We start from the raw sequence: 25537 nt of genomic DNA, 5'->3' as shown, positions 1-25537 counted from the left end.
GTGGTGGGCATTCTGATAGGTGGGAGATGATATCTCACTGTGATTTTAATTTGCATTTCTCTGATGATTAGTGATATTGAGCATCTTCTTATATGTCTATGGGCTATCTGTATGTCTCTCTGAAAAAATGTGCATTCAGTCCTTCTGCCCATTTTTTAATTGAATTGTTAGTCTTTCTGGTGTTGAGTTACATGAGTTCTTGATAAATTTCGGCTATTAACCCTGATGAGATGTATCATTGACAAGTATCTTTTCCCATTCAGTAGATTCTCTTTTTGTTTTGTCGATGGTTTCCTTTGCTGTGCAAAAACTTTTTACTTTGATGTAGTCCCTATTGTTTATTATTTTTTAATTTTTATTTTTAAATTCTGATTGACTTTTAACCTTATTTAATATTAGTTTCACGTGTATAATATAGTGGTTAGACATTTACTTAATTTAAGAACCGATCCCCCCAATTAGTCTAGCATCCATGTGGCATTGTACATAGTTATTACCATATTATTGACTATTTCCCTTATGTTGTACTTCATATCCCCATGACTATTTTTAAGCACCAATTTGTACTTCTTAATCCCTTCATCTTTTTCTCCCAGCCCCCAAACTCCCCCCTTCTGGCAATCACCAGTTTGTACTCTGTATCCATGAGTCTATTTCCATTTTGTTAGTTCACTTATTTTGTCCTTTAGATTCCACATAGAAGTGAAATCATACAATATTTGTCTTTCTCTGACTTATTTCACTTAGCATAATACCTCTAGGTACATCTATGTTGCTGCAAATGGTAAGATTTCAATTTTCATGGTTGAGTAATATTCCAATGTGTATATGTACCACTTACTTTATTCAATCATCCATTAATGGGCACTTAGGCTGCTTTTATATCTTGGCTATTGCGAATAATGCTATATGAACATAGGGTTGCATGCAACTTTTGAAATTAGTGTTTTGGAATTTTTTGGATAAATATCCAGAAGTGGAATTGATGGGTCATAACATAGTTTTATTTTTAATTTTTTGAGGAACCTCCAAACTGTTTTCCAAAGTTGCTGCATCAATTGGCAATCCCACAGAGAGTACATGAAGGTTCCCTTTTCTCCACAACTTCACCAGCACTTGTTGTTTGTTCATTTATTGATAGTGGCCATTCTGACAGGTGTAAGGTGATATTTCATTGTGGTTTTAATTTGTATTTCTCTGATGATTAATGATGCTGAGTATCTAATATGTCTGATGACCATCTGTACATATTTTTTGTAAAAATGTCTATTGATGCCCTCTCCCTATTTTTAATTGGATTGTTAGATGTGTTTTTTAGTGTTAATTTGTATGAGTTCCTTATATATTTTGTATATTAATCCCTTATCGGATGTATCAATGGCAGATGTCATCTCCAATTCTGTAGATTGTTTTTTTATGGTTTCCTTTACTGTACAAGAACTTTTTAGTTTGATGTAGTCCCATTTGTTTATTTTTTCTTTTGTTTCTCTTGCCCAAGAAGGTGTATCAGAACAATTATTACCAAGAGCCATGTCAGAGAGTTCATTGCCTGTTTTCCTCTATGAATTTTATGGTTTGGGGTCTAACATTTAAGTCTTTAATCCATCTTGAGTTTCTCCTTGTATACGGTATAAGAAGATGGGCTAGTTTCATGTTTTTGCATTATCTGTCCAGTTTAAATAAAACCATTTATTGAATAAACTGTCTTATCCTATTGTATATTCTTGTCTCCTTTGTTATAGATTAATTGACCATGTAGGCATGAATTTATTTCTGGGTTCTCTATTCTATTCCATTTACCTATGTGACTATTTTATGCCATAACCATACTGTTTTGATTACTATAGACTTGTAGTATAATTTAAAATAAGGCATTTTGAAACCTCCAACTTTATTCTTTATTCTCAAGATTGCTGTGACTATTCAAGGTCTTTTTGGTTCCAGATAAATTTCATAATTTTTTGTTCTAGTTCTGTGAGAAATGTCATTGGTTTTTCAACAGGATTGCATTTAATCTATAGATTGCTTTGGGTAGTATGGAATTTTTAATGATGTTAATTATTCTAATCCGCAACACAATATGTGCTTCCATTTATTGTATCTTCTTCAAATAAATGTTAAGAACACAATGTGAATACAGAGGTAAAGATTAGAACGATGCATCTATAGGTGAAGGTATGCTAATGAATGTCAGCAACCACCAGAAGCTAAGAAAGGCAAGGAAGAATCTCTTCCTATAGACTTCATAGGGAACATAGCCATGCCTAAGCAGTCTGGCCCCTGGCTAAAAACTTGTGTGGTTTTCAGGTCTGACTATAGGCAGTTACAAAGGCTTTACTTGGCAGGGCTCACAGTGGATCTGCTTTCTCCACATCAGACTTGGCAAACAACCAATATATTGCAGTCTCTAAAGAGGAATGCAGTCAAGGATCAGGCCTCTTTGTCTAGCCATGCTTTTACTCATGTCTGCATTCCTAGCTCAGGTGCCTTTATTCAAAGGACTCTTTATCAGGTGCCTCTACAAAGATTTAATTATTAGAGGGAGGAGGGGAGAATCTTGAAGAAAATTGGTCTCACTGAACTCTGTGATGTCCCACTGTACATTTCTATCACTTCTACTCCATCTCATTTTACCCATTGCTGTTCAAATATCTCATTAACATATCACAAAAGTACTTATGTATCACAAAAATTGGGTTCTTTTTGCCATTCTTTTTTACTTTATCAGAGAGAAAGAGTAAAAGGACAAAAACAATGTCTATAAAATGACAAAACATAGGTTTTTGATTACCTGATCCCCAGTTGCTAAAATATGGGCAGTCTAAAAAGTTTTAAGGAAATAGTACTAGGAAAAAAAAGAGTATATGATATTCCACAAAGAGCATTAAGGCTATACATTACTATTCCTTAAAGAGTTATGGGGGAAGCAGGTTAAAGAAGTATAGATATCTTAATCTTAGAGAATTATTTGGAAAAAATAGGGGGAAAATGGCATAAGATCTTCTTCTTTTCTTTTCTTTCCAAGATTCACATTAGCAGGAAAAACACTTGTAAGAACCAGTTCTTTGGGAATTGTGATTCTTGGTTTGTGTGTTCTTGTCATAGATCCTTTCCTTCCAAGAGATAGCCACCATGCCCTATCTGTCTCATTTTCTTTCCTAAGAGCTTAGCTTGGATCCAGTGAGAGTATTCTGTCTCTGCTTTTCTACCTGATGAGGGGCATGGATTGTTGGCCCTCAAAGATGGCCAACAATCATATTGGAGGCCTAAGAAGTTGTAGTTGGCTAAGAAGAAATATGGGTAGACTGGGTACCTCATTTGCAGCTGACATCCTATGAACTGTTGCCAGTTCTCAGGAGGTTTGTACAAGTCTAAATAAAGGATCACAGTCTGTAAGATCCCTTGTCATTTCTTTCCTCCTTGCCTTGCTAGTTCTGAAAAATTCCATCTCAGCATCACCTGCCTGGTGTCACAGATTGGCGGGTCCGTGAATGAAGGCATTTCACTTTTGTGGGAGACTAGAAACATGAGTTTTCACAAATATTCCTACCACCTAGGGCAACAAAAGTCTTTGCTTTCTTCTCTTTGGCTATCTTTGAGTGACTTTGGATTATAAAGACTACATTTTCTGTACCCTTTTTGGAGATGCTTTTTATATGCATGGTTAAGTGATTTAAAGGCTTATCGATTTCAGCCACATTTAGAAGAGGTATACCTTTGGAGATCCTAAATCTAAAATGGTCAGATGAGATATGATTTGATTTGAAAAAGTACTTATATTTAAAAGAATTTTTTGAAAACACTCACCTGAAACAAATATTCTGTTGGCGCCTATGAAAGGATGGAATTAAAAGGACAACAAAAATTTCATGGCTAGCACAAACATTCCCTCAACAAAATTAAAGAGAAGAAATAAGATCTAGTACAAAAATTAAAATTCATACCCATCATAAACCTTCCCACTCATACTTATTCTGTAGTCACACAATAAGACAGAGAGCCCCCTGGAGAAAATTCTCCTCACCAAAATAACAAGTGTCCAGACCCTCTTTCAGACCCTCTTGCAAATGATCATAAAATGGTCCAGTTAATCTTGAGATAATCACACTAAATGAAATAAGCCAGACAGAAAAAGTTGAAAATCATATGATATCACTTATATGTGGGATATAAACCTAAAAGCAACAAATGAACAGGACAAACAAACTCATGGACATGGACAATAGACTAGTGATTACCAGAGGGGACGGGGGAGAGGGGAGGAAGATGGGGAAAAATTAATTAAAATAATTTCTTCAATTAAAAATAGTGACCCAGTTGGAGGTCACTATCTGGGGCCTGATAGAAGCTATAATAGAAGCCTTCCCTTTGAAGGTTAATTGGGCTAAAGTGGGGCAATGCACTCAAAGGAAAGAAACACATTCTAAAGTTTCTGTTAAACAACTTATAAAAACATTCCAAAGGCACACAGCTCTAAATCTAGCATCCCCCAAACACAGGAATCTTTTGATTTCCATCTTAGTCGGGGATCTCTCTGATATAAAGAAGCAAATTTAATAAAATGTAGTTGGAAGTGTGTGTTATTCTCTTAATGTTACTGTTGAGACTGCAATCCAATATTTTGAAGAATTGAGAAAAATACCCTTGTCTTACAAAGCAAGTTTTTATAAAAACAGAAATGTGGTTCCAGTGGTAACCCCAAAGCCACTCATCTTTCTTACTAATCCAAACGCTTCCTCTATTCATCTCAAGATGTTTGCAGATAGTGTGAAAAGTCAGGACATTGGAAAGGGGCTGTCCTACACCTAATAAAAAGAAAACCTTAAATAGCAATTACCTTAGGCCTCCTTGCAGGATATTTGGTTGGGTCCAAAATGTATGTGGAGACATTTGGTTGACCCTAAAAGGGCTTTGAAATTTTATTCTGTCCAAAACATCCATGCTTAGGAACCATCCCTGGGTTCAGATAACCCATAAAGTCTATTTGTACTTTTTGTATACAGAATTAATAAATGAAAATACTATTTTGTTTTATTGGTTCAATAATTGTTTTGTGTCTGTATTGCCAATGATAACCCTTCTCATTTTGGTAGCCTAGCTGGTCATGGCACATTAGATTAAGCAGATGGGTTGGCAAAGACCAAACGTCTTCATGGACATTTTGGACAGGACCAAATACTAAGAACATTTGGCTTGGATCAAATGTTATGAGAGGTGACATTTTGAACAAGACAAAATGTTTGCTCATCCATAGGCTTTAGCCAATTCCTTCAGACTCCTCAGCCTTCTTTTCTAGGTTTAGGTCTCAACCTAAACCTAGAAAAACTGCAGGCTCTCAACACAAATAATGCTTGTGTTAAAATTCTCCTCAAATGCCTGCCCAACAAAACTCAGTGCTGCCAGAATTTACTGTTTGTCCTGGCTAAAAACTTAATAGAAAAATATAACCCCAAATCTCTTTTATAACAGTTACTTTGGAAAGCTTTCACCCTTTCTCTCCCCACTTTGAGATGTAAATCTTTTACTACCCAGAACCATCCTCTCTAGTATTACTGTATTTATACTGACTCATGTCTAAAATCATAGAACAAAAGCCAGTAGATCTCTGTGTGCATGTCTTACATGTTTATACATGTGTATATGGTATATATACATGATATGTTCTTCTGATGATAATGACAAATAAATCTATAAAATCTCTTCAAAATACTATATTCTAAATTGGTTTACAAAAAATATAGACACATATATAAATTTTCCTAAAACTCTCAGAAATATAGGAATTGACCCAAACACTTTTCAAATTCACATTATTTGGATAAATCTTTTTAAGACTAGTTTGATATTGCTGATTTGATAAAACAGTTATGTCTTCAGAGTAGTCATCATTAAATATAATACATATGCTTTTATTCTACTTTGACCCTACTCATCAAACAAGCTAATATATCACTAAATGTTTAAGATTATAAAATATATAGATTTTATTTTAATCAAATGAGTCATTATTATGAAAAATTTAGTTCAACAATTATGTTTTGTATGTCTGTTGAGAAGTAGTTTCAAAACCTTTTTGATAACTTGAAACCTTTAAGTTATACAAAATTTCGTTAAATTATATTCATTAAATACCCAGATCAATTCTAAATAAGATAAAAAACTAAAATTTTATTAAAATTAAGTTTATACTTATGTAGTTTTGGCTTTTTATTTTTACAGAGGCTAAAGATATTTGGGTCTGCTAATAAACTTGTTATTTTTGCCACATTGAGAAATTGTGCTATGAGTAAACACATGCCTCTAGAAGTTGTGAAATGATAAATTTGTAAATTTGCTAATCTACTACAAAAACTTTGTATATGACAGAGAATTTACAATTGTCTGCTTCCTAATTTTCTCTGGAAAATTAATATTACTAAGGGGTGAAAATATAATCAATATTTGTAAAATAAATAAAATTAAAGGGGATAGATGAAGTAAAGATAAAGTTTTGAAACCTTATTCATATTAATAACATCATAAACAATGTGTTAATAAAATTTAAAAAGATTTTGATTAAAAATTAGAAAAGAGTAATATAAAGCAAATGCTAACTAAAAGAAATTGTTGTATCAATGCTCATATCAGACAAAATTGAACTTAAGGCAAAAAACATTAATAGGAATAAAAAAATATTATTAAAAAATAAAAAGTGATCATCAAAGATATATAATGTTAGTAATTTTTTATGCACTCAACAGCAAAACTATAGCCTTCAAATGATTTCTTAAGAAGTGAGAAATGAAGAGTGAAGTCAATAAGACAGTAGACAAAGAAGTTCCATGTTGTTGATTTTCCATAGAATATCAAGTAAGCAACAACAAAGTGACTGGAATAGCTATGTAAGCATTCTAAAAACCAGTCAAGAATTCTTAGAAATTAAGCAAATGGTCAACTGAGGAAAAAAAAAACATATTTAAAGCAATAGAAAATTTTATTCACCATCTCCCTAGCTCAAAATGAGACAGTTTTGAGAAAGCTACCTAATCCCTGGCTCCTCCTTTGGAGTGGAAGGGGAAAAGTTCAATGTTGTGGCCTTTCTAGGTCCTTTCAGAAGAACTTGTTTTTGTCTCACATGACTCAGAGCTCAAACAGAAATATGGATATAGTTTGGATAGCAGGTTGGAGATCACTGAAAACAGTGGTGAGTATCACAGCATATAAAAGCAACAGTGGGACTGTAGACATGCTGGCACCTTCAGTAAGAAATTACAGTCAAAGAAATGTAATCGAACATCTAAGACTTTGAAGAAAAGCAGAAGTGAGACTGAACAAAAATAAAACATTTAAAAGCAGCTATGAATACAGGAGAATTGGGAAAATAGATATACACGAGACCAATAGCAATATATACCTAAATGGGGCCTAAGAATACTATAACCCTTGATTCAAGGATGATTCTTGAAGGTCTTCCACAGCATGGAGCAAGTTCACATAGACTGGAAAAGATAGATATCTTTTTAAAGGCCTAATTTTTAACAAAAATCTACTGATCTCAAACAAAGAGAAATACCACCCATTTGAAGGAACATAATATATCTCCAGAAACACAAAGGGAGGCAGTAAGGAAGGAACTGAAGGACAAAACAAAAACTGTAAGACATACCGATAACAAATAACAAAATGACAGTAGAAACTCCTTCTTTATCAATAATTATATAAATATGAATGAATTAAACTCCCCCAATCAAAAGACATAGAATTGTAGAAAGAAAAACAAAACAAAACATTATCTAACTATATGCTCTCTGAAAGAGACTCATTTTGGATCTAAGGAAAAAAAAATAGGTTGAAAGGACGGGATAAGATATTCCATACAGTAATAACAAAAAGATAGCAGAATTGGTTATTCTAATATCAGACAAAATTTTTAAAAATGTTAGAAGAGAATAAAAAGAATTATATGATGATTATAGGGTCAATTTACCAAACATCAGAGCTTCTAAATATATGACACAAATATTAACAGAATTGAAAGGAGAAATAGACACCTCAACAATAATAGGAGGAAACTTCAAAACTTTTTATTTGATATTGATTGAACAACCAGAGAGAATATCAAAAACAAAATAGACGTTCTAAGGAACACTATAGACTAATTGAATCTAACGGACTTATACAGAAAACTACACCAAACAAAGCAGAATATACATTTTTTTCCCTCAAATGTACATGGAAATATATTTATCAGGATAGATAACATATTAGTTCACGAAATTAGTCAATAAATTTTTAAAAATTGAGATCATACAAAGAAAATTTTCATTCACAATGAAAAGAAATCTAGAAATCTGCAGCACAATAAACACTAGAAAAATCTACAAAAATGTGGAAATTAAAGAACACATTAATAAAAACAATACTTTAAAGAATATATTATGAGATAAATTAGAAAATATCTTGAGATAAATAAAAATGAACACTCAATGTTACAAAATTTATGGAATGTAATTGTAAATACTTACATTGAAAATAAAGAAAATCCCAAACTGGAAACTTAAATTTGTACCTTAAAGAACTAGAAAATGAAGGCCTATAGTCACCATGAGTGGCCTCTTCTATTTGGGCTGGGAGATGCACAAGGTCCCATTCATTAACCAGGCAGCCAGGATGAGGGTAGGTGTGGTAGCTTGTACTATCATGTGTGCCCTGGTAGTTGGAGGTGATGCTGGCCAAGTACTATAGAAAATGTATAGAAAATAGATTACAGAAGATATAAACAAAATAGATAATAAAATAATAGAGAAAATCAACAAAACCAATACTTGGTTCTTTGAAAAGATCAACAAAATTGAGAAACCATTAGTTAACTAAGAAACAAAAAGAAACTTGAATTACAAAAAAGAAAAATAATAATAACAGAAATGCAAGAGGGGAGAGTACTACCAATTTTCACAAATAAAAAGATTTATAAGAAAGTACTCTGAACAAATTTATGACAAGAAATTAAATAACCTAAATGATACGGACAAACTTCGAAAAACACAACCTACCAAGACAAAATCATAAAGAAATAGAAAATTGGTACAGAGATATATAACTTGTAAGGAGATTAAAATCAGTAATAAATAATCTCATGATGAGGATTCAAGATGGCATACATAGAAGTAAAAGCTGTACATGCTTCCTCTAGCGACCACACCAAATTATAACAAAACTACAGAGCAATCAGTACGCGAAGTCGACAGAGGTCTGGCTAAACAGAAGCCCTACAATTAGGTCACCTCAAATAACAGGTTAATTCAAAATGGGAGGCAGGGTGGAGATATGAAATGGCCCGGTCCCATGACTGAGAGTGGAGATAAGGAATCAGGAAGGCTATCTTGGCTGCAGAGTCCCTTCTCCAACATGTGGATAGAGGGGTCCCGGCTGCACACTGGGCTCCCCAGCTCAGAGTTCCAGTGCCAAGAAGAGATGTCCCCACAACCCCTGGCCGTGAAAACCAGTGGAGGTTGCAACTGAATGAGATGAAGGGATGCGGGAAGCAGAGACCTTCTTCTTAAAGGGCCCATATCTGGTCTTACTCACTGATGTATTTGCTCACTCTGAGTTCCAGTGCTGGAAGCTGCTCGAGAGACATCAGGGACATATGGGAGGCGCTGAACAGTCGGGCTTTAGGGAGAGGGCTGGAGGAGTGTTTAGCTCCCAGACAGAGGTGCAGTTAGAAGCTATTGTTCCTTTGTTGAGCCCTGCACCCTTCCATCCTGCAGACACAGGTGTCAGTCAACCTACATAACACAGGTCGCTCCTGCCAGAGGGTTCTCTGAGACTCTGCATCTCTCAACTTGTGGACCACCTAAGCTGCTTCCAGTGGTTTATTCTATACAAACAGCCTGTCTTGGATTCTGCTATGGACTTTCATAGACTCTCTCAAAGGCTCACAAAACCCAAAGAAGCAGCATCCGGCCCTGGCCTGTACCTCTTGCTGAGCAGTCCCAAACCCTGTACTACTAGCAGCTGGGCTTGGTTTCAGATTTGACTCCTCAAGACACCTGTAAGTCCAGCACGGTGGCAGCCGTATGTGGATTCCTTGATGACTCTTACCAGGTGGCCCCGGAGGTGCACAAGCTGCAGTTGAACTTTAAATATACTAACAAATAGAATTTATCAGAACATTAAAAGAATTATACACCATGACTATGTGAGCTATTTCTACATTCAAGGATGGTTCAACATACTGAAATCAATCAATGTAATACACAGCATTAACAAAATAAAGGGAAAAATGTGATCATTTCGATAGATGCAGAAAAACAATTTGGCAAAATTCAACATGGTCTCATGATTAAAAAACAAAAAATCAATGGTAAACTAGAAATAGTAGAAAACTATATAAACATTAAAAAAAGGTAATTAAAAACATCCAACATCATACTCAACAGTAAAAAACTGAAAGCTTTTTCTCTAAGATAAGATTTAGGACAGGAATGGTCACTTTTATTAAGTCTATTCCACATAATAACAGAAGTTCTAGACAGAGAAATTAGGCAAGAAAAAGAATTAAAATTATCCATACTGAAAGGGAAGAAGTAAAATTATCTCTGTTCATGGATGACATAATCTTATGTGTATAAAACCCTAAAGATTCTACGAAAAAGAAACTATTAGAATAAACAAATTCAGCAGATTTACAGGATACCAAATCAATATTCCAAAATTAGTTGCATTATTATATATTCTAAAAGTGAACATCTGAAAAGAAATTTAAGAAAACTATTCCGCTTACAATAACATAAAAAAAGTACTTTGGAGTAAACTTGACCCAAGAGATAAAACGCTATTCTACTGAAAACTGTAAAATATTGCTGAAAGAAATTAAAGGCTCAAATAAGTGTAAAGACATCCCATGAGCATTGATTGGAAGACATAATATTATTAAGATGTTAATACTACCCACAGCTATCTACAAATTAAATATAATCTCTATCAAAAGCCCAATAAGGATTTTGCAAAAAAAAAAAATCCATCCTAAAATTCAAATGAGATCTCAAGGGATCATGAATATTTAAAACAATCTTGTAAAAGAATAAGGTCTCACACTTCCTGATTAGAAATCTTACTACAAAGCTACCCTAATCAAAACAGTGTGGTAATATCATAAAGATAGGTATATAGATCAGTGAAATAGAATACTGAGTCCAGAAATAAAGCCTCTCACTTATGGTCAATAATTTTTTAACTTAGGTGCCAAGACCATTCAAGTGGGGAAAAGACTGTCTTTTCATCAAATGGTGCTGGGAAAGTGGATATCTATCAACACACAAAAGGACAAAGGTGAACCCTTGCTTTACACCACATACACAAGCTAACTCAAAATGGATTAAACACCTAAATATAAGAGCTAAATCTACAAAACTCTTAGAAGAAAACAAGGAAAAATCTTCATGACATTGGGTTGGGCAATGATTTCTTTCATATGACACTAAAATCAGGCAACAAAAGAAAAAATAATAGATAGTTTGGACTATGCCAAAACAAAATGAAAAAAAGAAACTTTTGGTCATCAAAGAACACACTCAGAGTGAAAAGGTAATTTATTCAGTGGGAGAAAATATTTTCAAATAATTGATTTGATAAAGGGTTAAAAATGGAAAGGTTTGTATACTGCTGGTAGAAATGCAAAATGGTATAGCTACTATGGAAAACAATTTGGCAATTCCTCAAAAGATTAAGAATAGAATTACCATATGATCCAGCAATCACCTTCCTGGGAATATACTCAAGAGAATTGAAACCAAGGACTCAGAAATATCTGTATACTTATGTTTATAGTAATACTATTTACAATAGCGAAAAGATAGAATCAATTTGAGCCTTTATTGGTAGAGAAATGAATAAACACAATGTAGTGTACACAGACAATGGAATATTATTCAGCCCCGACAATAAATTCTGACACATGCTACAGCATAGTTAAACCATGAACATATTATGCCAAGTAAAATAAGGCAGATATAAAAGGTGAAATAATGTGATTCTACTTATACGAGGTACCTAGTCATGTGGGGAATTATTTAATGGGTATAGAATTTCAGTTTTGCAAGATGAAAGGGTTTTGAAGATGGATAGAGGTGATGCTTGCTCAAAAATGTGAATGCGCTTAAATGCCATTAATCTGTACACTTAAAAATGATTAAGATGGTAAAAATCTGTTACGTTTATTTTACTACAATTACAAAACATGGAAAAAAGAAGAAATAAAAATCAAGAAATATCAAAACTAAATAAATTAAATATTTATTTTCAAAAGGTAGAAAAAGATCACCTCTGCAAAACCAAGAAAAGTAGAAGGAAAGAAAGAATATAGATATAAGCACAAGTTGATAAAAAAAGAGCTTTATTATTTCTTCAGAAGCCACTGATGCTAATTGTTTATTTTGAACTCTTTCCTGTGAGCTACTAAATTCTCTGACATTTATAATAGTTTTATTGTTATTATTAGTGTTGTGCTCATTAATATTAATATATGTCAGATTTACCAGTATTGTCAATACTTTTGTGTTCTATGCATACATTGGTAAACATTGCTTCTGTGGTCTCCCTGGCATTATTTGACCTGCAAAACTGAGTAGGAAAAAATAAAAGTATTCATAGTAAGGCAAATGATAAAGCACGATATTGGTAATCCTCTTTTCAGGAGTACATATAAAGGGGGTGCCCAATTCCCCTGTTTTACCAGGTGCTTGGAAGTTTGGTACAATTTCCAAATTGGACCTGCGGGATACACTTCCAGTTAGTTGATTCACCTGACTACCTATACAATCATTTTCATCAGATTTTGCTCCAAGTTATGCCACTGAGTTAGTGTTCCTCCCAGCATGTGGTCCTCTATCTCCCTGCACTACAATAGTTATAGACACATAAGGCAGACAGATTATATCCTCCTCTACTAGGCTCTTACCGGATCTGTCTTAATTAAAAACAAAACAAAACGAAACAAAACACAACATTGTATTTTCTAGTGGGACATTCTTCAATATATCCAGAAAGGAAGCACTTTTTTTTTTCTTTTTAAAATACTTGTATATTTGTGTTAGAGGATCAAAAAAAAAAACTGACAAGATTTTTGTGTCCTTTACAGCCGCTAGTGCATCTTGAGAGCTCTATTGAAATAGAAAACTTCATCCTACAAATACTTTCTGAGTATTCCTGTATTTCTAGATACCTGAGTTCATTAATGAAGTCCATTTGGGCACTTGAATTCTAGCCTTTCTCTAAACGGAAAGCTTTCTCTCCCTGTGGCATCCACATCTGTATGCAAGAGGGAATAAGTGGATTCCAGAGCTTTACTTACATCAACCTGCACTTCTTTCACAAAACTCAGTCTGCTCATTACAGTATGTCTTAAGAACAAAAATAATTTCTCTTAATATTTTGTTCTTGTTGCTGTTTTTGTTTTTAAGTGAGAAGTGAGAAGACTTTGTTCTTTTAAATAATGAAAGGCATGATAGAACACAGGAAATTATTCTGATAAGACACAGAATCATTTTTTCCTAGGTGGATTACTTAAAGGGTAAAGAAAACTTTTTATAATCCCTTATTAAGAGCAAACCAATAATTTAATAAAACTTTGTTAATTTAACAAGAAAACCAAACTCTAGTTTTGCATCAGTACACTATTGAGCTCATTAAAAAAACAAAACAAAAACCTTATAAATAAATCCATTCAATCTAAGCCAGCTTCACCATACAACGTAAAATTTCTTTCCAAGAAACATTCTACATTTTTCTGTCCATTCAAGCTTTGTTCTCTCCCTTTCTTTCGCTTTAACAACCAGTTATTTTACTTTAAGAGAAATTACTCTCCTTTTTCTCTCGACTAAAACATATCCTTTATACTTCATGCCATTTATACATTTTTTATAAAAAACACATCCTGCTTTTTTGCATTCTTTGCATACAGAATTTCCCTTCACTCTGTTCAGTCAACAAGCATTTTTCAAAGTTGTCCTGCAAATAGTAATTGTATGTGTTTGTATATGTGTAGTCTGTTCTCAATAATACAAAATTCTATTAAATAAGAAAAGAGATTTACACCTCAAGAAACTAGAAAAAGTAACTAAGCCAAAATTTAGCAGAATAAAAGAAATAACAAAGATCAGAGCAGAAATAAATGAAATAGAGCCCAGGAAGATGATAGATCAACAAAAGAGCTGATTTAAAAAAAAATTAAAAATTATAAACCTTTACTTATACTAAGAAAAAAAAGAAGACTAAAATAAATAAGATACATTGCAACTGATGTTATAGAAGTACAATGAATCATAGGCGACTATTATGAACCATGATATGCTAACAAATTGGATAACCTGGGGTAAATAGATAAATCCTTAGAAACATACAAGCTATCAAGACTGAATTGGGAATAAATAGAAAATCTGAACAGGCCAATAGTGAGTAAGGAAAATTGATAATTAATCAAAAAACTCCGCACACAGAAAAGCCCAAGACCAAATGGCTTTACTGGCAAATTCTACCAAACATTTAAAAAGTAAGTAATGCTAATTCTTCTTAAATGCTTCCAAAAAAGTTAAAGAAGAGGGGGTACTTTCAGACTCCTTTTATTAGGCCATCATTACCCTAATACCAAAGCCAGATAAAGACACTACAAGAAAAGAAAACTATATACTAATATTCCTGATGGGAATAATTGCAATTTTTTTCAACAAAGTATTAGCAAACTAAATTCAACAACACATAGAAAAGATTATACAAGACCAAGTGGAATACAAGGATCGTTTAACATATGCAATCAATAAATATAATACACCAAATTAATAGGATGAATAATAATAAATATATAACCTCAATAAATGAAGAAAAAATATTTGGCATAATGCAACTTTCAGGATAAAAACTCTTAACAAATTGAGTATAGAAGGAACATATCTTAACATAATAAAAGCCATATGTAACAAACCCACAGCTAACATTATATTTAATGATGAAAAATTAAAAGATTTTTGTCTAAAGTCAGGAATAAGGCAAGAGTGTCCACTCTCCTCACTCTCATTGAACATGTTACTGGAAGTCCTAGTTGGAGCAATTAGATAGTACACAAAATAAATAAATAAAAGGCATCCACTAGATTTTGTTAACCAATGTCACAATAATAATAATAATAATAATAACAACAACAACATACAAATGAGAAAGAAAGAAGTAAAATTGTTATTATTTGCAAGTGGTATAATTTTATATAGAGAAAATCGTAAAGACTCAACCAAAAAATACCTGTTAAAACTAACCAACAAATTCAGTAATTTTCAGAATGTAACATTAACCTGCAGAAATTAGTGTTGTTTTTATCCTAAGAACACAACATCTAAATAAGTAATAAAACTATCCCATTTACAATAATATTTTTTAAAAAACACAGAAGAATAAATTTAACCAAGTATAACATTTGTAGAATGAAAACTATAAGATTTTGATGACAGAAATTGAAGAAGGCACAAGTGTAAAGGTATCCTGTGTTGATGGATCAGATAAAATATTATTGCTAAAATGTTCATACTACCAAAATTCACTGCAATTTCTACCAATTTCCAATGGCATTTTTTTTATAGAAATGGAAAAGCAGTCCTAAAATTCTTATGGACATAAAAGGCTTCAAATAGCCAAACAATTTTGAGAAAAAAAAGAACAAAGTCAGAGGCATCACATTTTCTGATTTCACACTATACTACGAAGCTACTCAAACTAGAACAGCATGATACAGGAGTAAAAGTAGATACATAAACCAATGTAAGAGACTAGAGAGTTCAGAAATAAGCTCTCACATATATGGTCAATTAACATTTGATAAGAGAGCCAGGATCATTCAATGTGGAAAGAATAGTGTCTTTCACAAATAGTGCTGGAAAACGAGTTAGCCACATGGAGAAAAATGAAATTGGGTGGGCTCTTATCTTAAACCACTCGCAAAAAATTAACCCAAACTAGATTAAACACTTAAACATAAGATCTGATACCCTAAAACTCCTAAAAGAAAACAGAAAAAAAACTGTCATTTGAGTTAGAAAGATTCAGTTCAGTATTTCTCCTATGTTTCTTTACTCTCAGAATACTACCATACTCACAACACTTCTGAAACCAAATGTGTGGGCTTATTTCCCCACACCAAATGATTCTTTACAACAGAAGTCTGTCCCACAATTTAACACAATTCTAATACTGTTTACATGGAGACAGATCCCACAGGTTTAAGAGTTCAGTTTTTAGCTGCCAATTGTAAATAGTAGGTCCCCATGTTACCCACAATTTTTATCCAGCTTTTCTACAAATTGGAGGTTTGCATGACCTCCTTCTTCTCCTCCTTGGATTCAATTATTTGCTAGATTGGCTCACAGAACTCAGGGAAACACTTACCAGTATATTAAAAGATATGATAAAGGATAATAATGAACAGCCTGATGAAGATATACATGAGGCAAAGGTCTGGGATGCTTCCAAGATCAGGAGCTTCTGTTCTTATGGAGTTGAGGTGCATCACTTTACCAGTATATGGATGTGTTCATCCACCTGGAAACAAAGACCAGATAACAAAAGATGCTCTAAGTACTCTTATCACTTAGGAAATTATGAGTTTGTCAGGAGCTCTGTGCCAGGAATAGTGGACAGAGATCAATATATATTTTCTATTATCTCACGACATTGGCTTGACAATGATTTTTTAAGATATGACACCACAAGCACAAGGAACAAAAGCAAAATCAATAAATGGGACTATATCAATTATAGGCTTCTGTGCAGAAAAGAAGACCATTAATAAAGTAAAAAGGTAACCTATGGAATGGGGGGAAATATTTGTAAACCAAATAACTAATAAGGAATAAATATCTCATTCAACTCAATACCCGCTAAAAATTAATTTAAAAATGGGCAGAGGGACTGAGCAGACATTTTTCCAAAGAAGATATCCAAATGGCCAACAGTACATGAAAAGATGCTCAACATCATATTTAGGAGGGCAATGAAAATCAAAACCACAAAGAGATATCACCTCACACTTGCTAAAATGACTATTATCAAAAAAGACAAGTGATAACATGTGTTGGTGAGAATGTGGAGAAAAAGGAGCCCTTGTACACTTTTGGCGAAATATAAATTGGTTCAGCCACTATGGAAAACAATATGAAAGTTTCTCGAAAAATTTAAAGGTAGATCTACCATATGATCCAATATTTACACTTTTGAGTGTATGTCAAAAGGAAACAAAAACAGGATATCAAAGAGATATGCACACTCCCATGTTTATTGCAACATTATTTGCAACAGCCAAGATACAAAAACAACCTAAGTACTTATTTTTAAAATGGATAAAGAAGATAGATAGATATGCTTAGATGTAGATAAAGATAGAGATACAATGGAATATCATTCAACCACAAAAAAGAAGATCATCTTGCCATTTCCAACAACATAGATAACCCTTGAGGACACAATAAGTGAGATGTTAGACATAGAAAGACAAATATTGCATAATATCACTTATATGTGAGATCTAAAAAAGCCATACTTATAAAAACATAGAGTAGAATTGTAATTACTAGGGGCTGAGAGGTGTTGGAATTGGGAAGATGCTGTTTAAGGGTACAAATTTACAACTACTAGATAAATAAGTCCTGGATATCTAATGCAAAGCATAGTGATCATAGTCAACAATGCTGTATTATAAATTTTGAAATTCTTAAGAGACTAAATTTTAATTTTTCTCACTATGAAAAAGAAAACATAATTATATGATGTGATAGAGGTGTTACCTACTGCTATGGCAGTAATCACAATGCAATGTATAAATGCTTCAAAATCAGTGCATTGTATACATTCAACTTATACAATGTTACATGTAAATTATATCTCAACAAAATAATAAAATAAAATCACATGTAATAGAGATGGTATAAGTGTTACCCACTCAAAAAAAAAATGAAAGGTCAAAAAAAGAAAATATTCATATTTGAAAATTAATTATTATAAAAGTAATATCACAATAATAAATGGGTTAGTAAGCTTGTTGAAAGAATGAAGAATAAATTAAGTTTATCATAGTGTTTTCCATAGTGGCAGCACCAATTTGCTGTTCCATCAACAGTGCAAAAGGATTCTCTTTTCTCTACAACCTCGCCAACACATGTTATTTGCTGACTTTTTGACAAATGTTATTCTAACCGATGTGAAGTGGTATCACTTATGATTTTGATTTGCATTTTCCTATGATTAGCATCTTTTTATATGTCTGCTGGCCATACGTATGTCTTCTTTGGAGAAATGTCTCTTCATGTCTTCTGCCATTTTGACTAGATTGTTTGTTTGTTCATGTTACTGAGTTGTATGGGTTTCTTATACATGTTGAATATCAACTCCTTACCTGATATATTATATGGGAATATCTCTTCCCATTCAACAGGGTTTTTTTTTGTTTTGTTGATAGTTTCCTTCACTATGCAGAAGTTTTTAGTTCGATAAAGTCCCATTTTTTAAAATTTTTGCTTTTATTTCCCTTGCTTAAGGGGACATATCCAAAAATATATTATTCAGACTGATGTCAAATTATTTACTGCTTATGTTTTCTTCAAGGAGTTTTATGGTTTCAGGCCTTATGTTAAATTCTGTAATCCATTTTGAAATTTTTTTGTACACCTAAAACTAACATAATTAATATAATATTGTCTACCAACTACTTAAATTTTTTTAAAAAAGAATGTTTATCGAAGGCATTTTGGAGGAGGCAGCACTGAGTCCATTACTTTAAAAGTATAAATTGATATCTAAAGAACGGGTGATAGTAATTTTAATTTCAACTTGTGATGCCAGATTCCTCATGACCTGAGATTCACTGTTACATGGGTTTTTCTGGGGAACTGTTAACAAAATGGTGGATAGAATATCATTTGTATAAAAATGCTAAGGATTATTCATATGTGTGTGTGTGTGTGTGTGTTTTACAGAAGAGCAATTAGGTATGACTACCCCGATCAAATAACAAACATTTATTATCATCATTAAGGAGATATTATTTTCTACTTGACTTAATTTTTCTACCCAGTTTCCCCTTAAACTTAAAGACAAATTTTCTAGAGTGTAAGAAAACTCTAAGCCAAAACCGATAGTCACTTAACACTATAACTTACAGAAAAATCTGTGATACAAGCAGAAATACTTGGATACTCTAATATTTTTTATGCAAAAAGAAAAAAAAGTTACTTTTCCCTAGTGTAACCTGGGATACCATGGATTTACCATCTTGAAGACTCCATTGCTTTGGGGCAGCAGGAGATAATGATGATCTATAGAAATAGGCTTTCTTGTATGCATAATAGATACTTTTGTATACTCCAGAAATATTTACAGATTACAACTATCCTGTGTGGATAGGTAGATCAAAAGCCAGTGACATTTGGCTTATTACTCTTACTGTGGTCCTTATCTGTATATATAGGTTGATGAGGTCCGGATAAGATTTGATCGCACAATAGCAAACAATTAGGTTACCACAATTATGTGTATGAATATGTGTAAAAGACAGAGAGATTGAGTATACACAAGAACAAGAGTATATTTTAGGAACAGACTATAAAATGAAAAGACAGAATTTGAAACCAGAATCTCAAATGCCTTGCTATCCAAAGTATGCTTCTCCAGCCAGCAACGTTAACATAAGAGCTCATAAGAATTTTTTTTTTAAATCCTAGGTTTTATCCCAAACTCCTGAATCAGAATCTGTATTTTATATCAACATCTTCAGATAACTTGTATGTTCATTTAAGTTTGAGGAGGACGACAAAGGAATTATAACTATTGTAAGAAGTTTGTGTTTAATACAATTATGATGCAACCTCAGGATTAGGACGGGTTTAGCCATCACATCAAATAAATAAAGAATAAGTGGAATTATATTGAGAGGCTTTGAAAGAGACAGCAGTCAGCCAATTATTCAAGGAAAGTAATGTGATGTAGAGATATGTCAGATAAATGATGAACATATTAATGTTTATTCCCTATTTAGTCAACTCATAATAATCGGAGATATATGTACCAGAATTACCATAAGTAGTTTTTGTGACTAGCTTTGATAAAACTGTAATACATAGGCAGAAATAAAACTAAGCTTAATTTGGGACCACAGTTTTAGTCACTGATTTTAAGTGACTGATCTGGATAAAGAAACTATTTCCAAATAAGGAATCTGACTCAGGCAGAACTAATTCTTTAGATTCTTTAGATTCTTCAGTAAGTTTGGTTCTATATAACATTTTAGATTTCAAGGCATAAAAGTTATTTTCATGGACACTTTTCAGAAGAGTTGTTTACACAAAACCTTGCCAACTTACTTTCAGTTATTTTTGTAATCTTTTTTTCTTCCAGGAAAGTATGTTCACTCTCTTTAAGGGGAAAAAAAGGTACACACACACACACACACACACACACACACACACACACACACACCACAGAGCGCACAGGTATACCATTTTACTCATTCATTAAAAACCTTCCAAACAATATTCGAATTCTGAACGTACTTGAGTCAAACATCTTTTATAAAATGACAGGATAGACTATTTTGATTATCTCTAAAGCCTGTCAAGAAATTATACCACGGCCATAGTTCTGTCTCACTTATTCTTCACATGAATACGACAGTCTTAGATAACTAAATTTCTTGAATTGTATAGCTTTAAAAGTAATTTAACTATTTACTGCTTTTTCCCATAGAATTTTATTGACTTTTTTTTAATCCACTGTTTAGCATCTGTTTTATGGCTACTGAAATGTAGCCATAAATAATCAGAGTATAGCTCTAAAATAATAATAAAATATACCTGTCCCATCTTCAGCTTTTTAAAACTATTTGTCATATCAATGATTATGACCAAGGGAAAAGAAGGAATTCACATTTCTTGTTGTAGTTTTAAAACTAAAAATAGTTTTATTTACAATAAAAAGAGAATACATCCATTTTATTAGATTCAGAAGCATAATTGTACAGTCAACATAATTGAGCAGAGAATAATATCCTCATAAAAAATTGCCTAAGGTCATTCCAAAGACTAGAATATAGTGTTTTCATGTGAAAGAAAATATTATTTCTGTTTATTATAACTTTCTGTTTATTATAATCACAGTAAAGTATTATAGCCTTTATGGTACCACAAAATTCAAAGGTGCTCTAAACTCTTATATTCAATATGGTCTGATAATGACTCCAGCAGAAGACATTGGTAGCCTATATAATAATTTTTAAAAATTATGGGAAAATATTTATAACAATTTGCACTAACATTTTAAAATTTAGTTTTAATAAGGAACTAATTTTTCAATCTCAGCTGCCAGCACTTCTTCAGCAAAATTATTACTTAGAATTTACATTACTTGTTTTTTAAGTAAAAAATTGATAATTTTTACACTATAATCAAAATATTTATACTGTGTTTTTGAGTCAGAAGGAAGAATAATTTAAATACTAATTCTTGGTTTCGAACTCACCGTTCTATACTGTGCATTTCGGTGTTGTGGCTGGGACTCTGCAAACCACTTTTTCACATTTTTACATATCAAAAATTGAGATGTAGTTCATAATCAAGGACATTTTATAATCGATGCTGTCCAGGTGGCAATTGTAATTTAATAGTTATTGCCTGAACTTGTGCTTCTAACAAAAGCATCAGCTTTACCAACACATGTGGCATGGATGGCATAGGCTTGAAGATTATGATGAAGCGGTTTGACTTCATCATAATGGACTGCTTTAACCTATAGAAACTGAACAGTTGTGGGAAGAGCAGGATAGAGGTGGATATCAGATTATACAGCAGCATTTCTAAAGTGAGAATCAAAATATAGTTCTAATAATTTTAAAGCTGGTATAAGAGCCCAGTACTAATGCTTGTAGTTATTTTATGGATTCTTCTAAAAAAATGCTGCATTAACAAAGTTCTTGATGGCAAGAAGAATATTATATAAAAAATAAATTTTGGTCATTCTGTAATGGAATATAAGAAAATTGGTACTATAAAGTGTAAAGTAGTTTTAGAACTACCATAACCAAATTATTTTACTTGTATTTTCCTTTTTAATGTATGAATAAGAGCAATATGTTAAAAAATTATGTCTAAGTATAAAAACCTTTTAAAATAAGTATTGAAAATGTTCCAAGTGATCGATAGCATTATATTTAATTTACAGCCTTTTTTTCCTTAATGATGCATAAAATAATGGTGTATTTTTCAATTGTTGGTGTTTTCAATCTGACAAAATATAGCAGATGTAACTCTGGGAAGAAGGAAATAAATTTACCTAAACAATTTTGAATTAGGAGCCCAGGCAAAATGGCATAGATGGTTCAAGCTTTGTTCATCTCCTCTTGCAACCAAATCAAAGTTGTGACAAAAACATGAAGCAACGAGCAAGCAGAATCACCCGGCATCTAGATGAACAGAAGCCCTACAACTAAGGAGAGAAATAAAAAGTCACCCTTCAACAGTAGGAGGTGGGAGGGAGTAAAGATGCGAGGCTGCCCGGTCCCAAGTGTCTGAGTGGGACAGAGGCTGTGGCAGCTGCAGATGTTCCTCTTAAAGGGGCTGTGTCCACGACCAGAGTTTCGTAATGATGGACTCACTCGCTCTGAGTGCCAGCGCTGGGTAGGCTGCTTGAGGGGCACAAGCGACTTACAGGGGAACACTGAGTTGTTGGAGTGAAGGCCAGAGGCAAGGCTTTCTCCAAGACAGAAGTGCTGATGGTATCCATTGTTCCTCTGTTGAGCCCTACCCTCTCCCACTGTGCGGAAGCAGTGCCACCATAGCTGAGACTTCATCAAACTGGATAACAGAGGTCGCTCTTCCCAGAGGATTCCCTGAAACTGCCTCCCTCAACTCGTGGCCCCACCCAAGCCACATTCAGTTGTGTCCTCGGTGAGTACAGTGCGCCTGGCTGAGCAGCTCCAAGATCCACACTGGTGGCAGCTGGCCTCGGCTTCTGGCATGGCCTTTTGAGGCAACAATAGGCACAGCATCTGTGGATTTCTTGCTGAATCTTAACAGGTGGCCCCAGAGGGGCACAGGCTGGAGCTAAATTTGGCCTGCAGCTGAAACCCTCTCAGGACTGTGCCACTGGATGCCTGCTACCCAAAGTCACTCTAATGAGACCTGGAGACTTAGGAGCTTTGCTTAGTACAGAGAAACAGACACAGAAAGGCAGCCAAAATAGGAAGACAAAGAAAAAAAAACCATACGAAACTGTAAATTAAAATAACTTTTAAGTTTTGAAAGCTAAAATGTTATATAGAACCGAACTTACAGAAAATCTAAAGAATTAATTCTGCCTGAGTCAGATTCCATGTTTAGATATAGTCTCCTTATCCAGAACAGTCTTTTATAATCACAGGCAGCAGCTGATCTTGGCCTTCTACAAAGCCCTTTTAAAGAGGCCTCAGAACCAACACTCCAAGTGTACAGCTTTAGACCATTCCAGAGCACCACTCAACTGCATCCACAAATGACACACCCAAAGGATAGACTTGGCAGGCACAGGACCCCGCTAAAGTGAATACTGTTCTGTAGGGTCAGCCCCTGAATAACCACTCCTCCACTGTAGTCATGGCCAGTCTTTACAACTAATTAGCCTGAAGGTCAATCCCTCCCATTGATGTGCCAACAGCAATCAAGGCTCTACTACACACAATTACTCAGCCACTAAAAAGAATAAAATTTTGTCATCTGCAATAACATTGATGAACCTAGAGGGTATTATGCTAAATAAAATAAGTCAGACAGAGAAAGACAGAAATTATATGATTCTACTTATACGTGGAATTTAAAAAATAAAATGAACAAATTGATAATTACAATATAGTTATGAGAGTGTAAAGTATAGCACAGAGAATATAGTCAATAATATTGTAAGAAGTATGTAGATCCAATTCCTATAAAGGAGACAGACAAGTAAGGAAGATTAGGTAGAAAGATTCTTAGACCATAGACTTCAGATAGACTTAGACTGCAGTTCTATAAACAGTTTTGTCTAGGCCCATGGAAGTCCTCAAGCAAAAGTCATTTGTCAGAAAAATCCCATCTCACAAAAATAAAACTCTCTTAATATTTCTGCTGCTTTTAGTCATTGGCTGGGAGGCATGGCTTTATTTTAAACTTGGTTGTGGATTCTCTCTAATGTGGGGGATAAAATCACTCTCAAAATGACTCACCTAACAAAGAGCTAAAGTAGATTTTTCTGCTTTTCACTTATAAGAAAATATAGAAATCTAGTAATAATTTAAAGAGATAATAAAATATTGAATGAAAATAGATATAAATAAAAAATAAGATTTACTCCTAACATTCATATAACAAAAGTGACTTTCTATGGAATATAAATACATAAAAGTAATTTCTTCACATATATGTACATAAATGTATATCGTTGTTTTTTATTTTCAATTAAAATAATTAAAAGATTAAATAGCAATATTAAAAATATATTTAAACAAAATATATGTTTTATTTCAAATCCATAGGTAATATCTAGAAGTAAACTTTTTCAGAGTTCAAATATGGAGATATAGCTATTTCATTGGATAGTTTACTATTATTTTATATTAATATTCATCAGAAGAAGAATAATTGAAATTCTTGGGAGAGGTTTGAAATGGTAAACTAGTTAAAAGCATTATTTGCCTCCTTTCAGGACCATATTAAAATTACAACCAAATTATAAAATAATCAGCATAGACAATCACCTGATATCTAGCTGATCATAGCACATATATCTGATGACAAAAACAAGGAGCCACACTGGGACCAGTAGGATTCACAGACATGTGAAACCAAGTGGTCACACACCTGTGAATGTTGGTGGAGCGTCAGGAGGGAGAGCGTCAGGAGAAAGAGACCTCCTGAAGGAGAGAAGAGCCCTAGCCCCATACAGGGGATTCCCAGGTCAGGGTCTCAGCCATGAAAGAAGAGTTCCCAAAAAACCTGACTGTAAAAATCAATGGGGATTCTGGCCATCTGGGTGAGACAGAACAAAACTGAAATCCCAGACATCTCCTTTAAATCAAGGGTCCTCAACCCCTAAGCCATGGACCAGTACTGGTCTGTAGCCTGTTAGGAACCACACCACACAACAGGAGGTAAATGGAAGGAGAGCGAGTGAAGCTTCATCTGTATTTGCAGCCGCTCCTCAGCACCAGCATCACTGCCTCAGTTCCACCTCATATCATCAGTCATTAGATTCTCATAGAAATACCAGTACCTGGTGCCAAAAAGATTGGAGAACACCTCCTTAAAGGGCCTACACACAGACTCACTTGCTTGTAGACACCCACCCTGCACACCGGTGGAGGTAGGTGGCTCAGGAGACACAAGAGACATATGAGGAAAGACTGCATTGGGGGGCACCAGAGCAAGGACTGGAGAGACAGCCACCATTGTTCCTTCATCAGGCCCTGCTCTGGGGCAGTCCATAGACAGGCGCCATCTTGCCTGTGTTAAACCCTCTTCCC

At 33.7% G+C, this 25537-nt stretch overlaps 1 protein-coding gene across 3 annotated transcripts in view; it reads right to left on the bottom strand.

The window, feature by feature from the left end:
• The window catches only part of LPAR4 (lysophosphatidic acid receptor 4), a 430666-nt gene that overhangs the window by 129135 nt on the left and 275994 nt on the right, over window positions 1-25537 (bottom strand). Inside the window, exons 4-5 of one of the 3 annotated variants that reach the window (XR_004952855.1) lie at window positions 16411-16563; window positions 8556-8718 (exon numbers count right to left, since the gene is read on the bottom strand). The exons of the other annotated variants lie outside the window; for them this stretch is intronic. The gene's annotated coding sequence lies outside the window, so the exon portion shown is untranslated. Of the gene's footprint in view, window positions 1-8555; window positions 8719-16410; window positions 16564-25537 lie in introns of those variants that run through there. 3 annotated transcript variants of the gene reach the window in all.

This window comes from Rousettus aegyptiacus, unplaced genomic scaffold (assembly GCF_014176215.1).
Source record: "Rousettus aegyptiacus isolate mRouAeg1 unplaced genomic scaffold, mRouAeg1.p scaffold_m13_p_9, whole genome shotgun sequence".
Taxonomy (NCBI): Eukaryota; Metazoa; Chordata; class Mammalia; order Chiroptera; family Pteropodidae; genus Rousettus; species Rousettus aegyptiacus.
This window is presented reverse-complemented; position numbering and strand designations above follow the sequence as displayed.